This window comes from Dendropsophus ebraccatus, chromosome 5 (assembly GCF_027789765.1).
Source record: "Dendropsophus ebraccatus isolate aDenEbr1 chromosome 5, aDenEbr1.pat, whole genome shotgun sequence".
Classification (NCBI taxonomy): Eukaryota; Metazoa; Chordata; class Amphibia; order Anura; family Hylidae; genus Dendropsophus; species Dendropsophus ebraccatus.
Window position 1 is genome coordinate 155,373,617 of NC_091458.1, and position 15,965 is coordinate 155,389,581.

General features: G+C 39.9%; 1 protein-coding gene across 3 annotated transcripts in view; it reads right to left on the bottom strand.

The window, feature by feature from the left end:
* The window catches only part of EPHA10 (EPH receptor A10), a 390,522-nt gene that overhangs the window by 70,078 nt on the left and 304,479 nt on the right, over positions 1 to 15,965 (bottom strand). The window lies entirely within an intron of this gene.

The window sequence follows — 15,965 nt, forward strand, 5'->3', positions numbered from 1 at the left end:
AATGTCTCGAACAACGGATGTTGTTTACTATGAAGCAATCATGGTAATTATTTCAAGCCGTTGTCCATAGACTTCAATGCCTTTGTTTTGAGTGCCAAATAACGTCCGTTGTTAATACGCTGTGTGAACATAGCCTAAGGCTACATTGCCACTTCGGGTTTCTAACATGGAAAGGCGTCTGTCTTGTAATATGGACGGCCGCAAATAATGATTGTGGTCATTGCGGTATTTGCGGCTGTCGATTTTACGGGAGGACCGCCTTTCCTCACTATGATCCCATAGTGATAACATAGCCTTAATGTTCCTAGTAAGGATGGTCCGAACCTGCCGAACGCTAGGCATCAGATTCCCGCTGCCTGGCCGCTCCGTGAAGCGGGTGGATACAGCGGGAGGACCGCCTGGAAAACTGGGATACAGCCTATGGCTATGGCTGTATCCCAGTTTTTCAGGCGGTCCTCCCGCTGTATCCACCCTCTCCATGGAGGAGGAAGACAGAGGGAATCATTGCCGAGAGTTCGGGTTCATACAAACCTGAACCTCGGCAGGTTTGGACCATCCCTAGTTCCTATCTCATACCAGGTACTGAGCTAAACACACATAATACAACGCCAGGAACAACTGCATGCAGAACTCATTCCTTTAATAGACAAATCCCTATTATTAGCTGGTGGAATAAATCTGTTATCTGACCAAACATGAACACACATGATTTTCAGGTTATATACTTGGTGTTTTGATTACAGGATGGGGAGGACATCTATACTTCTCGGTTAAGAAAGCAACAAAATACAAGTCGACTATCTTTTGCTGTTATCAGTTATAATAAAATGAAAGGCACCAAGTGTATAAGAGTTAAAAGAAGTCGATGAATCTGCCAAACACGGATCAGCTTTAATATACCTGCTCGCACCGAGCCCGAGCACCATATCACTTCTTATCAATCAGAGTATAGCTAGTAGGATAGTTCAGAAAATGAGCTGACCATTGTTAAGGATACCTGAAGTATAACGAATACTGTGATAGATACTCCGGATATTTTTTTGCTAAGGATGTGAAGTACAGATGGTCAGAATAAGATAACTGGTTTTTGTAATGTTCTATTTTAAAATCCCCCAAACCCACTTCCTTGTCTTGTAGCGTTGTAATTCAAGATGAGCGGAATTTGCCGCCAATTTAGTAAAAATTCAATTTCTTGACGAAGCTAATTTTTGCTTAACTCATTAACAAAATTTGCCAAAAAAAAATAAAATAAAATTATTCACCTGTCCACATTCCCTCGGTATCCTCCTCTGTGTCTTCAGCCACTCAGGGCCCTATTACACGGAACGATTATCATGGGGAAAATCGTTAAATCGTTCAAATTTAAACGATAACCGTTCTGTAAAATTGCAGGCAATGATCGAAAAATCGTTCATGAGTCGTTGATTTAGATCTAACCCTAAAATCATCGCTAATCGTTCGCTGTAATTCCACATTAGTTCGCTCAAGTTCCACATTTTTTCACTAATCGTTCAGTGTAATTGCACATTGTTCTTTGTTTTGCTCGGATCAGAAGGAGTAAACAATCATAGTAACGATCGCAATAACGGTCGTAGTAACAATCGTAACAAACAATTATTTTTCTGTGTAATATAGTGAACGATTTAGGTTAACGATATTAGCGTTAGCGTTTATCGTTATAGTGAACGATTTAGGTTAGCGATATTAGCGTTATCGTTTATCGTTAGTTGTTAAACGCTAAAAATTGCTCTGTGTAATGGGACGTTCAGGCAATTACTGACTGAGATACAGCACCGTGTCCAGTGATTGGCTGAGCGGACTGTCATTCTTGAGACAAGAGTGACAACCCACTCAGCCTATCACTGGCCACGACATTTTCCCTTCTCAATTTGTGAGCGATTGGCTGAGCGGAGAGTGACAGACCACTTAACCAATCACTGACCAACTCAGAAGGGACAGAACCAAAGCCAGTGATTGGCTGAGCAGGCTGACACTTTTCTCTCAAGAGTGACAGCCCGCTCAGCAAATCACTGGCCGGGGCACTGTCAGTGATGTAGGTGTCAGTGATAACCTGAGCGGGCTGGAGGTGGTTGAAGACACGGAAGAGAACACAGGGGAAGTGCGGACACAGTGTTGGACTGGGGAATCTGAAGCCCACCAGAGGAAATCATCCTCGGGGCCACAGATGAAGAACCAGTGAGAAACTACATGTCAGTCAGGTTCTAAAGCTGAAGGCCCACCAGAGGATCCTCCCGTCCTGTGGTGGGCCAGTCTGACGCTGTACGGACAGGTATGTATTTGTTAAGTTCGGTTCACAAAGTTCACAAATTTTGTAGAGACTATTTGCTAACCGAATTCAAATGAATTAAATGATTTGTTGATCTCTAATTGTAATAGTAACATTGTGGTTGCTTCTTTATTTTTATTTTGTGTTTCTGTTAATAAACTTTCTTGATGTTTAGTTTCTCATAATTCTGCAAGAAAGTGACTTTCAAAAATGACCCTCCGCAGTACCAGCTGGCTACACAATCATCGTCCAAAAATGTAAAACTGTAGCGCTGCGCCTGGTGTTCTCAGCCATGCACGGTGATAATCACAGCAGATAAATACTCCACAGTATCAGCCAGGTATTTTGCAGTGTCACATCATAGTGTGTAAAACAGAGAAAATCGAGTCACGAGAGTCATTGAGTCATTTCACTCTCCCCTCACTTTCTCATTTACTAGTTGATCTTCTGCCAAAGTCGGAGAATGCATAATTTTAATTAAATTATCACATAGTTAAAAGAAAAAGGTAATTAATAACTCTTCGTCATGGAGTCTACTGATGGGCATAGATGGGAAATAGTCTCGGGGAGAATATTTAATATTCATTTCCGTCAGCTCTCCTCATCTGGGAAGGACAGTCTAATTGGGTGTCTTACTCATTACTCCCAGGAGGAAAACCACAGGATGCATTCAAGCCTTATACTTTTTCTTTGGTATTATACTGTCTATAGGAACCATTTTCCAGTGTTTATTATTATTATTATTATTATTATTATGCATATTTTGAAATCTTTGAACGTCTATTGTCTCCACTTCCCACCCCATACAGCTATACTTTGTGAGAAGAGCCTTCCGCTGCATGTCCATAGCTTCTATCCCCAGTGTGAGATGCAATTTAAGTTGAGTTTTTTGGGAATATTCTGCAAATATTTTGTTCACAAATTTATGAATAGTTTGTTAAATTAGTCCTATTCGACCGGGTAAAAAAATAGATGAATAGCTGTAGAAAAAATAGCACATTTTAAACTCAATAGTAAGTGTCCCCATTTGTTCCATCCCTTTTCCTCTACATTGAGCGGTTCAGAGGCAAGTGGCAATTCTTTGTGTATCAACAGCTTCCAATCTACATTTCCAGGTGCTCTATACCTAGTCCGGGATCCTTAGTATATTGTAAAGGAGCAGAGACTCCTGCCTGACAAACAGAGGAGAGGACAGAGGATAAGAGAGGACACATACAGAAGGGAAGGCAGTGGGCACTAGAGGGCATACACAAAAAGAAGAAGAGAAGACACTAGAGGACACGCTCTGAAGGGGGGGGGGGCAGAGGACACTAGATGGCATGTACAGAAAAGAGGACGGTGGACACTATTGGTCTTGTACAGGAAAGAGGACAGTAGACACTAGAAGGCATGCACAGATGGAAGGACAGCTGACACTAGATGGTATGTACAGAAAGTAGGACAGTGGACACTATTGGTCATGCCAAGGGAGGACAGTGGAACACATTTACATTTACATTTAAATTTACAGAAAGGACAGTAGATTCTGGAGAAATCACACAAAAGCAAGGACAATGTACACTTAAGGACACAGAGCACAGGGATTTTGTTGGACAACAGAACAGTGAACAATAGTGAGCACACACAGAAGGGAGGGCAGTGGGTAATAGAGGGCATACACAGAAGGAAGGACAGGGGAAACTAGAGAACATACACAGAAGGAAGGGCAGTGAATATTAGAGAGAACAAATAGAAAGGAAGAGAGTAGACACTAGAGGACAGTAAGTGAGCACATAAGAGAGAACAGTGGACACTAGAGGGCACATACAGAAGATTAGAGAAGTATTGGAGTAGACATATATAAACAGCTTATCTTTGTCATAGTATGTTTGCTATTTTTTCACTGCTCACAATCCATACTGACATAGTTCGGCACACACAAAGTGTATATATATATATCTCTTATTACTGTCACAGTAAAATAATAATAATAATAATAATAATAATAATAATAATAATAATAATAATAATAATAATCTTTATTTAATACCTTAATGGTCCGTTTACACAAAGCTATAATTCACCCAATCAATCGTTTAACGATTTTGCAGCAATGATTTGGTTTTTATCAGCATTTAGACAAATAAATCATTAGAAAAATCGTTAGAAAATTTGTAAGAAAAATCGATATTGCGATTGTTTTAAAGATCGCTTAAGCCCATCTTTCCCATAGGGTGAATCTTTGAATTAGAATTTTAAGTAAACAATGATTTAAAAACATGTTGAAAGATCAAAATGAACAATTTCTCGCTCATCTCACTTGATCGTTCGCTGCGTTTACACGTACGATTATCGTTTGAATTTGATTGGGTGATCATATACACAGCTCAGGCAAATAGTTTGAGAAGGCAAAAATGGTGGTAGAATAATAATAATAATAATAATAATAATAGTAGTAAAAAATAAATCTTTTGCCAAGATTTTCCATGCAGGTACTATTCTTCGGGCACTGAAAAATAGAGCCCCTTAACCCTTAGAGGACCAGGCCAATTTCAATTTTTGCGTTTTCGTTTTTCCCTCCTTGTGCTTAAAAGGCCACAGCACTTGCATTTGTTCACCTAGAAACCCACATGAGCCCTTATTTTTTGTGCCATTAATTGTACTTTGCAATGACAGGCTGAATTTTTTCATAAAGTACACTGCGAAACCAGAAAAAAATTCAATGTGTGGTGAAATTGAAAAAAAAAGTAATTTTTTATTTTTTATTTTTTTCGTTTTTACGCCGTTCGCCCTGGGGTAAAAATGACTTGTTATGCATGTTCCTCAAGTTGTTACGATTACAACGATATGTAACATGTATAACTTTTATTGTATCTGATGGCCTGAAAAAAAATTCAAACCATTGTTAACAAATATATGTTCCTAAAATTCGCTCCATTCCCAGGCTTATAGTGCTTTTAACCTTTGGTCTATGGGGCTGTGTCAGGAGTAATTTTTTGCACCATGATGTGTTCTTTCTATCGGTACCTTGATTGCGCATATGCGACTTTTTGATCGCTTTTTATTACATTTTTTCTGGATTTGATGCGACCAAAAATGCGCAATTTTGCACTCTGGGATTTTTTTGCGCTTATGGCATTTACCATGCGAGATCAGGAATGTGATTAATTAATAGTTCGGGCGATTACGCATGTGGCGATAGCAAACATGTTTATTTATTTATTTTTGTTTATAACATGGAAAAAGGGGGGTGATTCTGACTTTTATTAGGGGAGGGTTTTTTTTATTTATAAGAATATTTTTTTTTGTTTTGTTACACTTATACTAGAAGCCCCCCTGGGGGACTTCTAGTATAAGTACACTGATCTCTCATACAGATCTATGCTGCATAGATATGCAGCATAGATCGATGAGATAGGCACTTTGATTGCTTCCGGCTGCTGCAGCCGGAAGCAATCGAGTGCCGAGCCGGGATCAGCGCCATTGCGGTGCTGAGCCCTGACGGAGAAGGATGTGTGGATCGCTCCACCCCACTAGACACCAGGGATGGCTGCATTCAAGTAATCGGATGCAGCTGTCAACTTTGACAGCTGCATCTGATTACTTTATTAGCGGGCACGGCGATCGAACCGTGCCCACTAATAGCTGTGGTCCCAGGCTACGAGCGGCACCCGGGACCGCGGCGGTTTAGAGCGTGGCCGCGCTCTGAACACATGGAGGCGGCCTAAGGGTTAAGGGCAACTGCAACAGCAGGTATTGGTAATTTCTAAAGGGTTAAAAAAGCGAGAATGTTGTCACAAAAAAGACAGATTTTTAGATGGGGATTCAACCCAAGAAATTAGCCCCCCGTGATCAAATATGTGTAAATCTCTTATTGTTTGTAAATTGCCTTAAAACGTCTTTCATTTGCAAGCAGAGCCGCTGCTTTAATTCACTTTTGGCTATAGCTTTCAAGATTAACTCGGAGAGGATTAAGTTATTCCTCAGGACAATATAAAAGTCAGCTTTTCACATGAATACTGAATGCTTCCCTGCCTCAGCAGACAATAAATGTGTTACAATAATGTCTGAAGGACAGCGGCATTTATCCAGAATAATGCAGGCGCACAGCAAGCCGGATCATGTAGCACAAGTGCTGGATAGTAATGGAGGGGAAAAGAGGAGACAAATGCAGAAGGAATCCACAGTCCGGCCACCTAACAAAAGACTCTGCTGCTTTGCTTATCCGCACTGATTTGTAATCTGTTCCAAAGCGGCATCCATAATTAATAGTATCTCACCGCCAACAAGATGTGACATCTTTCCAGCTCGGCTTGTAATTTATTTGGTGACCCTGGCAATGGCGGGATGGGACCTCTTCCAAGTGAGAACTGATAAAACCAAAAGAGGTATGTGATTGCTTGTAATCTCCGCAACCACACACTTCTATATCAGACCTGGGCAAATGACTCGGATTGCTTCAGCCACCACATCTGTCTATGCTGCAGGTTTTAGGTTGAGCGGGTTAGATCAGGTAAGAAGTTAGCTTGATGTGACTTATTGTACTTTATTTGCTTATTTATAAATAGTGACAACAGATTTATAAACTTTTCTTTATCAGTGAATATTAAAGGGATACTCCCACAATTTTTTTTCTCTCGCAAATCAACTGGTGTCAGAAAAATATATATTTTATATTGGGCATGGGGTTTTCAAAAAGATCAATCTTGATCAGAGGAAAATAATCCAAAGGACTTTTATTTTACTCCACAAAAAAAAAAATAAAAAAAAAATCACATGACAGCAGTCAGCTTGCTGCTTTGTAACATTTTACAAAACTTCACCATAATTTACACCTGATGGGGTTTTATACCCTTGACAACTCCCACAATCCTTTGCACATTTTCCTATAAAATCCCTGAGTTTCTGCTGGTCTGCCTCTTACATGGTCAGAGCACACACCTTGCTGCTCCAGACAGGTAAGTAAAAAGAAAATACACAATTGTTATAATGTTACTTTTCACAACACAGCACTTTTACTTAGTTTTGGTACATTGTCCCCTGGTGGCAGTACCAGAAATAAGAGAAAAAAATAAGAACATTATGGGAGGCATTTATTAAGTCCGGCGTTTTTTACGCCGGACGTAAAAATGCCCCCGCAGCTCCGGCGCTACGGAGATTTATGTAGAGGCGGACTGCCTCTACATAAATCCCGTGTGCGCCGTTGCGCACCGCCGAAAACCTACCCCGGCTGAGGACTGGAGTAGGTTTTCGGCGTACATTTTGGCGGAACGGATGATAAATCGCGCGGACTCTGAGTCTGCGCCCTCCGTTCCGCCCACTTTCCGCCCCTTTTCCGCCCCCTTTCCGCCCCCTGGCGTACTCGGCGGAAAGTGCCGATTTGCAAATATTTTATTCGCAAATCGGCCATTTGCGTATAAAAAAATATGCAAATCGGCACTTTCCGCCGAAAATCATCCGTTCGCCGGATGATACATGTGGCCCTATGTGTCCAGCCTAATGAGAAAAAGCTAGGCAAGAATCACAAGAACCATTCACACGGGTGGTTTGTCAGTCCAGGGAAATTCATGTAACACAATGTTTACAAACATACAGTTTGTTTTGTCTTAATTCCCATCAATCTATTAAAATCTTCACAATTTGTAATTTACTTCTATTTAAAAATCTCGAGTCTTCCACCTGCTGCATATCCTGCAGGAAGTAGTAGATTCTTTCCAGTCTGACACAGTGTTCTCTGCTGCCACCTCTGTCCATGTCTGGAACTGTCCAGAGCAGCAGCAAATCTCCATAGAAAATCTCTCCTGCCCTGGACAGTTCCTGACATGGACAGAGGTGGCAGCAGTGCATCTGTGCATAGTCTGTTCTCAGGCAGGCTCTATGCTCAGATCACCAATAACACTGATATATGCTAGGCTATGTCACAGCATAGATCAGTATATGCAATCTAATCATTGCATGTTTAAAGTGACTGTACCACCAGGCCCAGGCTGAAGCACTGGAGGCGGCCAACCCACTCTTAGTGGGAGGAAACCCTAGCCCCGCTATGATAGGGTTCCATTGATTCTAATGGAGTCATGTCATGGACGGGCTGGGGTTTCTTCCCACTAAGGGTGGGTCGGCCCGCCTCCAGTGCTTCAGCCTGGGCCTGGTGGTACAGTCACTTTAACAGTGAAATAAAAGTGTAAAAAAAAGGGTAATTAAAAGTTTTTTATTAAAAAACCTTTATAAAATAAACATACTACATATTGTAGTGTGTATAATTGTCTGATCTATTACTACAACATTATTGTTCCTGCACTGTGAACGGCGTAAACGAGAAAAAAAAAAAAAAAAAACAGGATTGCTGATTTTGAAAAAGCTTTTACACCAATATGATATTAATAAAAACTAGAGATTCCTATTTCCGGTGCTCTGTCTTCAAACCCCTACCCCCGATTCACCAGATTATCGGTCTGTGGAATAGAGACAATGATCAGCCAATGAAAGATCATTGACTGATCTGACAGGCTGCTCAGCCAATCATTGGCCAGGACCGCCACGCTCAGTGATTGGCTGAGCGGCTTGTCAGCTCAGAGACCGCTCTAAAGATGCAGCATGCGGTTCTGGGAGGCATACAGAGCGCAGGAGAAGACCGGGAGTGTGGACAGGAAAAGTGTTAACTGTTTAGGCATGAGCTGCACAGACATCGCTAGCAATGTCTGTGCAGCCCTTGCTAAAAGATTATCAGCCGCATAATAGGCCCAGTAATTGAATTGGCTCTCATTTACAATATTTATTGGGCCTTCATTGGTCCATGTAATAAGACCCTAAGAGTAATTATAGTACCAGTTGCAAATTGTAAGATATGAGCATGCATGCAGCTGGGAATATAGACATGCAATATTTCTACAGAGTATTTGTCTGTTTTTTAACCAGCTGAATAGGACTAATTTAACAAAATATTCATAAATTTGTGAATAGAATGATCTGGTACTGACCAGACGTAAGCCTGCACCTGTTTGTGCAAATGATAGATTTTGTGCAAATCCTGGATTATGCAAATTTTGGGTCAACAGTCAAAAAAATATTTGCCCGTCAAATACTGGTTCATGTATAGAACTTAGACCAAAATTTGGTGAAAAATCCAATTAATAATCCAAAAATAGGTGCAAAGCCCTTTATAAGTGCCCCTCGATGCCTGTAAGAGGGTTGAGGAATCATTAGAAAAGGAGTCTTTTACATTGATAATCACATCCACAGCAAGCCCTGGCAGCATCAAAACAAAGGTGCTATACAGGGCTCAGCAAAACACTGAATAAAATGATTGCTTATGTATATTGGCATTATCTGATAAACGTTCTGTATGTTTAATAAGAGAAGAAAACCCCTTTAACCCAAAGTTGACAGCTGCATTTAAAATGATTATTTTCCCATGCATGATGTCTAGTGGGGGGGGATCCCCCTGCGACATGATTGCGGAGGAGTGATCCCCGCATCTGTACCTGGCCGGGGTCTGCGCCGTAATGGCACTGATCCCGGCTCATCGTTCTATTGCTTTCTGCTGCAGTAGCCGAGAGCATTAGAATGTCTATCTAATGGATCTATGCAGTATAAGTGATCAGAGGAGTCATACTAGAAGTCCCCAGGGGGGAATAACCCTAACCCCAGGGGGGGGAATAACCCTAACCCCAGGGGGAGAATAACCCTAACCCCAGGGGGAGAATAACCCTAACCCCAGGGGGGGAATAACCCTAACCCCAGGTGGGGAATAACCCTAACCCCAGGTGGGGAATAACCCTAACCCCAGGTGGGGAATAATCCTAACCCCAGGTGGGGAATAATCCTAACACCAGGGGGAGAATAACCCTAACCCCAGGGGGGGAATAACCCTACCCCCAGGGGGGAATAACCCTAACCCCAGGGGGACTTCTAGTATGTGTGTTTAAAAAAAAAAAGTTTTTTTTTTTATTAATAAAAAATCCCCTCCCCTAATAAATTTTAATCATCCCCCTTTTCCTATGTTATAAATAAATCAATAAACATATTTGGTACAAGCGCAATAAAAAGTGATCAAAAAGTCTCATATGCACAAACAAGGTAACAATAAAAAGAACAGATCATGGCGCAAAAAAATGACACCTCACACAGCCCCATAGACCAAAGAATAAAAGCACAATAAGCCTGGAAATAGATCGATTTTAAGGAACATTTATTGTTTTAAAAACGTTTTAATTTTTTTAAGTTAGGAGAGAGGTAGTAGCCGTAGCAGCCAGGCTCCAAGGGTAGATGCCGAGATCCCAAGCCAGGAGATCAGGGAATATAGAATGGATGAAGTGTCGGATCCTCGGGGTAGGCGGGGACCACAGGAGCCAGAATGACGGCGCTTCACGGCTTCAGGGTTAATGAAGTAAAACAATGAATTTTAATGGTCTCATAAACAACGCGTTTCGAGACATAAATTGCCCCTTTGTCAAGTAGGAGAGACATAGTGTATCATAGGCAGAGGGTCCTTTATATATATGCCAAAGTATCTGTTTGGCAGGAAATTGTAAAAAAGGTGCCGCCCCCTGGGGTCAGAGGTGACTAAAACAGATCAAATCAAATGATAACAATATACACTTGAATACAACATGATTACATTTGTTAAAAGTATAAAAGACTCTTATGTGCATACAATCACGATTTCTATTATTTAAAATAAAATAAAATAAAAGTGACATCACAGAGGTCCGTATCACATGTTCATTTTTTTGGTGGTGATTTTGAATAAACTTTATTGTGTGCACTTTTTTCTTTTTTGGTAGGGGCATAACTTTATTTATAAGACAAATGATAAAAATTACTTGATCAGTTTTTTTTATAGTGGTTTTGAATAAACTTTATTGTGTGCACTTTTTTCTTTGTTTGTAGGGGCATAACTTTATTTATAAAACAAATGATAAAAATCACATGATCATTTTTTTTTTGGGGGGGGGGGGGTTGAATAAACTTTATTGTGTGCACTTTTTTAATTGTTTGTAGTCGCATAACTTTATATAAAAAAAATGACATAAGGAATGGGGATTAAAACATGTCTAATTAATATACATATACATGAGGTACATGTGTGCCTATGATAATGGGTAACCATAGATTAAGCTAAATAGGCTAAATGAGCTGGATAGGACTGAGTTTAAACTTTATTATGGATGGGTGGAAGGTGGTGGAAGGTGAAAGGATATTATGGCTGAGAGAATATATTAAAGGTTGATTTCGAAAGCTTCATTCAGGCCATTAGGAGACAATGTATCCAGTTTAAAGATCCAAAACATCTCGCATCTCTTTAATTTCTGGAATCGATTAGAAGCATCTGCGGGTATTTGATCAATTGGGCAGATTTTGAAGCCAGAGAAGTCATTGCTGTGGTGTATGGAAGCGTGTCTTGATACGCTATGTTTCATAAACCCTGTGTTTACATTATGACGATGTTTATTGATTCTTGTTCTCAGGGGCATTATAGTTCTCCCTATATACTGAAGTCCACAGGGGCAGGTGAGTAAGTATACTACAAAATCTGTTGCACAAGTTAAGTGATGTTTTATAGGAAATTTTTCTTTAGTGATTTTACTGGAGAATTGGTTTGTACATATGATGTTCTCACAGCACTTACATCTAAGGTTATCGCATTTGTTGGTTTCATTTATGATGTTAATATTTTTAGTAGGTATTTTGGTTGGACGTAGTTTACTGGGGGCCAGACAATTTTTAAGGGTTTTTGCCCTACGGTAAATGAACCTTGGAGTACGTGGGATCTCTTTTTTGAGAATAGGATCACACAGTAGAATCTTTCAATGTTTCTTGAAGAGGTCTTCCATTCTTTTATGGTTCGAATTGAAGGTAGTGATAAAAGCTAAATTAAACTGTTTGACTTTATCTTGCTCTACAGTTGTTTTCTGTCGTGATAGTTGTAAACACTCTTCTTGCGTAAGATTATTAGTTCTTCTTAGAGCTGAGTCGACTACTTTTGTAGGGTAGCCTTTCGCTGCGAATCTATTCCTCAAAGTACCACATTGCGTTTCATAGTCACTATCTTTAGTGCAATTTTTTCGAATTCTCTTAAATTGACTGAAGGGGATGTTGTCCTTCCATTTCTTCAGGTGAGAACTATGATAATCCAAAAAACTATTACTGTCTACTTTTTTGAAATGTGTTTTTGTGATGACTTTCTCTTTTTCTGTTCTGAGTTCTAGATCCAAATATTCTACTTGGTCGCGGGAGTACGTGGCCGTGAAGGTGAGTCCCCAGGAGTTCTCGTTTAGGTAAGATACGAAATTTTTTGCTTCATCGATTGTACCATTCCATATAAGGATGAGGTCATCAATATACCGTTTAAACAAATGTATTTTCGGAAGCCAGATGGGATTGGAATAAATAAAGACTTCTTTAAAGAGGCCCATGTATAAGTTAGCATAGCTTGAGGCGAAACGTGTGCCCATGGCCGTGCCTTGGGTTTGCCTGTAGATTAACCCTTCAAAGTGAAAACTGTTGTGCGTCAAAATGTATAAAATGCTGTCTAGAATAAACTGTCTTTGTTTTTTGGGAAAAGTGGGATCTCTATCTAGGATCTCCGCAATGCACTCAATACCCTTAGTGTGGGGAATATTTGAGTAAAGGGCAGATACATCTAAAGTCACCCAAATATAATTGCCATGGAATATTAGATATAGTGTTAATAAGGGATGTAGAATCCTTTAAATAAGATTTGAGAGAGATCACATATTTTTGAAGTAAGAGATCTACATAATGGGACAGGTTGCTGCTGACTGACATCACACCTGAAATGATGGGTCTTCCTGGAGGATTTTTCTCATTCTTATGTACCTTTGGTAGGTGGTAGAAGGTCGCTAATGATGGATTATCCGGAATAATGTATTTTTTCTCTTTTTCAGTGAGAATACCGGCTTCAAAGGCTGTATTGACCAAAGACTTTAACGCCATGAGGTAAGTATGGGTAGGGTCTGTGTCTAGTATTTCATAGTACCCTGTATCCGATAAAATATTGGATGCTTCATTCAGGTAATCACAGCGGTTTTGGATGACAATTCCCCCCCCCTTTATCCGCACATCTTATAACAATATCTCTATTGTCCATTAGGGTTTTTTTGGCTCTTTTTTTCTTTAGCATTGAGATTATGGATGTTATCAGGAGCCATATTTATCTTACGAAGGTCTGACATGACCATTGATGTAAACGTTTCTATATAGTTACCCTTATGGTGTAGAGGATAAAAAGTGGAATCAGGACGTAGACTGGTGTGTATGGGTGGGGGAGATTGTGATGGAGAGATGGGGCTAGGTGCTGGGGTGGATGCTTTGGGAGGAGGGTCTACCATTTGGAAGTGTCTTTTTAGGGTCAATTTTCGGATGAAGGAATTGAGATCTAAAAATAGTTGGAAGTCATCGAATTTGCCTGTAGGGCAAAAGGATAACCCTTTACTGAATAAAGAGATTTCATCTTTTGCTAGAAGATGATCTGAAAGATTGAAGATTTTCACCTTTACATGCCCCTAGCGCATAAAAGCATATAGTTATCCCATTCTTGGGAAAACACAATGTCCTCTTTAAAAGTACATTCCTGGCGTAGTCTTAGTCTAAGATTTTCTCTTAGGTAAATTTCTAAAAACATAGCGTCCAGATGATGTTGGACTTCATCTTTCATAGTCTGTTCAAGTTTGTGAAATAAATTCAGAAGTATATTTGGATCGATATCATGTTGGATGATATTACCTTGTGATGTATCTGGATCTCTTACCACTCCATGATCAATTGTGAGCTGAGCTACGAGGTTCCTTCTTTGCTCGAGTCTATAGGAGTAGTAGATCAGTGAGGAGAGAGGTAGTAGCCGTAGCAGCCAGGCTCCAAGGGTAGATGCCAAGATCCCAAGCCAGGAGATCAGGGAATGGAGAATGGTAGATGAAGTGTCGGATCCTCGGGGTAGGCGGGGACCACAGGAGCCAGAATGACGGCGCTTCACGGCTTCAGGTTTAATGAAGTAAAACATTGAATTTTAATGGTCTCATAAACAACGCGTTTCGAGGCATAAATTGCCCCTTTGTCAAGTAGGAGAGACATAGTGTATCATAGGCAGAGGGTCCTTTATATATATGCCAAAGTATCTGTTTGGCAGGAAATTGTAAAAAAGGTGCCGCCCCCTGGGGTCAGAGGTGACTGAAACAGATCAAATCAAATGATAGCAATATACATTTGAATACAACATGATTACATTTGTTAAAAGTATAAAAGACTCTTATGTGCATACAATCACGATTTCTATTATTTAAAATAAAATAAAATAAAAGTGACATCACAGAGGTCCGTATCACATGTTCATTTTTTTGGTGGTGATTTTGAATAAACTTTATTGTGTGCACCTTTTTCTTTGTTGGTAGAGACATAACTTTATTTATAAGACAAATGATAAATATTACTTGATCAGTTTTTTTTTTTTTTTATAGTGGTTATGAATAAACTTTATTGTGTGCACTTTTTTCTTTGTTTGCTAAAGAAAAAAGAGCCAAAAAAACCCTAATGGACAATAGATATATTGTTATAAGATGTGCGGATAAAGGGGGGGGGGGGAATTGTCATCCAAAACCGCTGTGATTACCTGAATGAAGCATCTAATATTTTATCGGATACAGGGTACTATGAAATACTAGACACAGACCCTTCCCATACTTACCTCATGGAGTTAAAGTCTTTGGTCAATACAGCCTTTGAAGCCGGTATTCTCACTGAAAAAGAGAAAAAATACATTATTCCGGATAATCCATCATTAGCGACCTTCTACCACCTACCAAAGGTACATAAGAACGAGAAAAATCCTCCAGGAAGACCCATCATTTCAGGTGTGATGTCAGTCAGCAGCAACCTGTCCCATTATGTAGATCTCTTACTTCAAAAATATGTGATCTCTCTCAAATCTTATTTAAAGGATTCTACATCCCTTATTAACACATTATATAATATTCCATGGCACTCAAATTATATTTGGGAGACTTTAGATGTATCTGCCCTTTACTCAAATATCCCCCACACTAAGGGTATTGAGTGCATTGCGGAGATCCTAGATAGAGATCCCACTATTCCCAAAAAACAAAGACAGTTTATTCTAGACAGCATTTTATACATTTTGACGCACAACAGTTTTCACTTTGAAGGGTTAATCTACAGGCAAACCCAAGGCACGGCCATGGGCACACGTTTCGCCTCAAGCTATGCTAACTTATACATGGGCCTCTTTAAAGAAGTCTTTATTTATTCCAATCCCATCTGGCTTCCGAAAATACATTTGTTCAAACGATATATTGATGACCTCATCCTTATATGGAATGGTACAATCGATGAAGCAAAAAATTTCGTATCTTACCTAAACGAGAACTCCTGGGGACTCACCATCACGGCCACGTACTCCCGTGACCAAGTAGAATATTTGGATCTAGAACTCAGAACAGAAAAAGAGAAAGTCATCACAAAAACACATTTCAAAAAAGTAGACAGTAATAGTTTTTTGGATTATCATAGTTCTCACCTGAAGAAATGGAAGGACAACATCCCCTTCAGTCAATTTAAGAGAATTCGAAAAAATTGCACTAAAGATAGTGACTATGAAACGCAATGTGGTACTTTGAGGAATAGATTCGCAGCGAAAGGTTACCCTACAAAAGTAGTCGACTCAGCT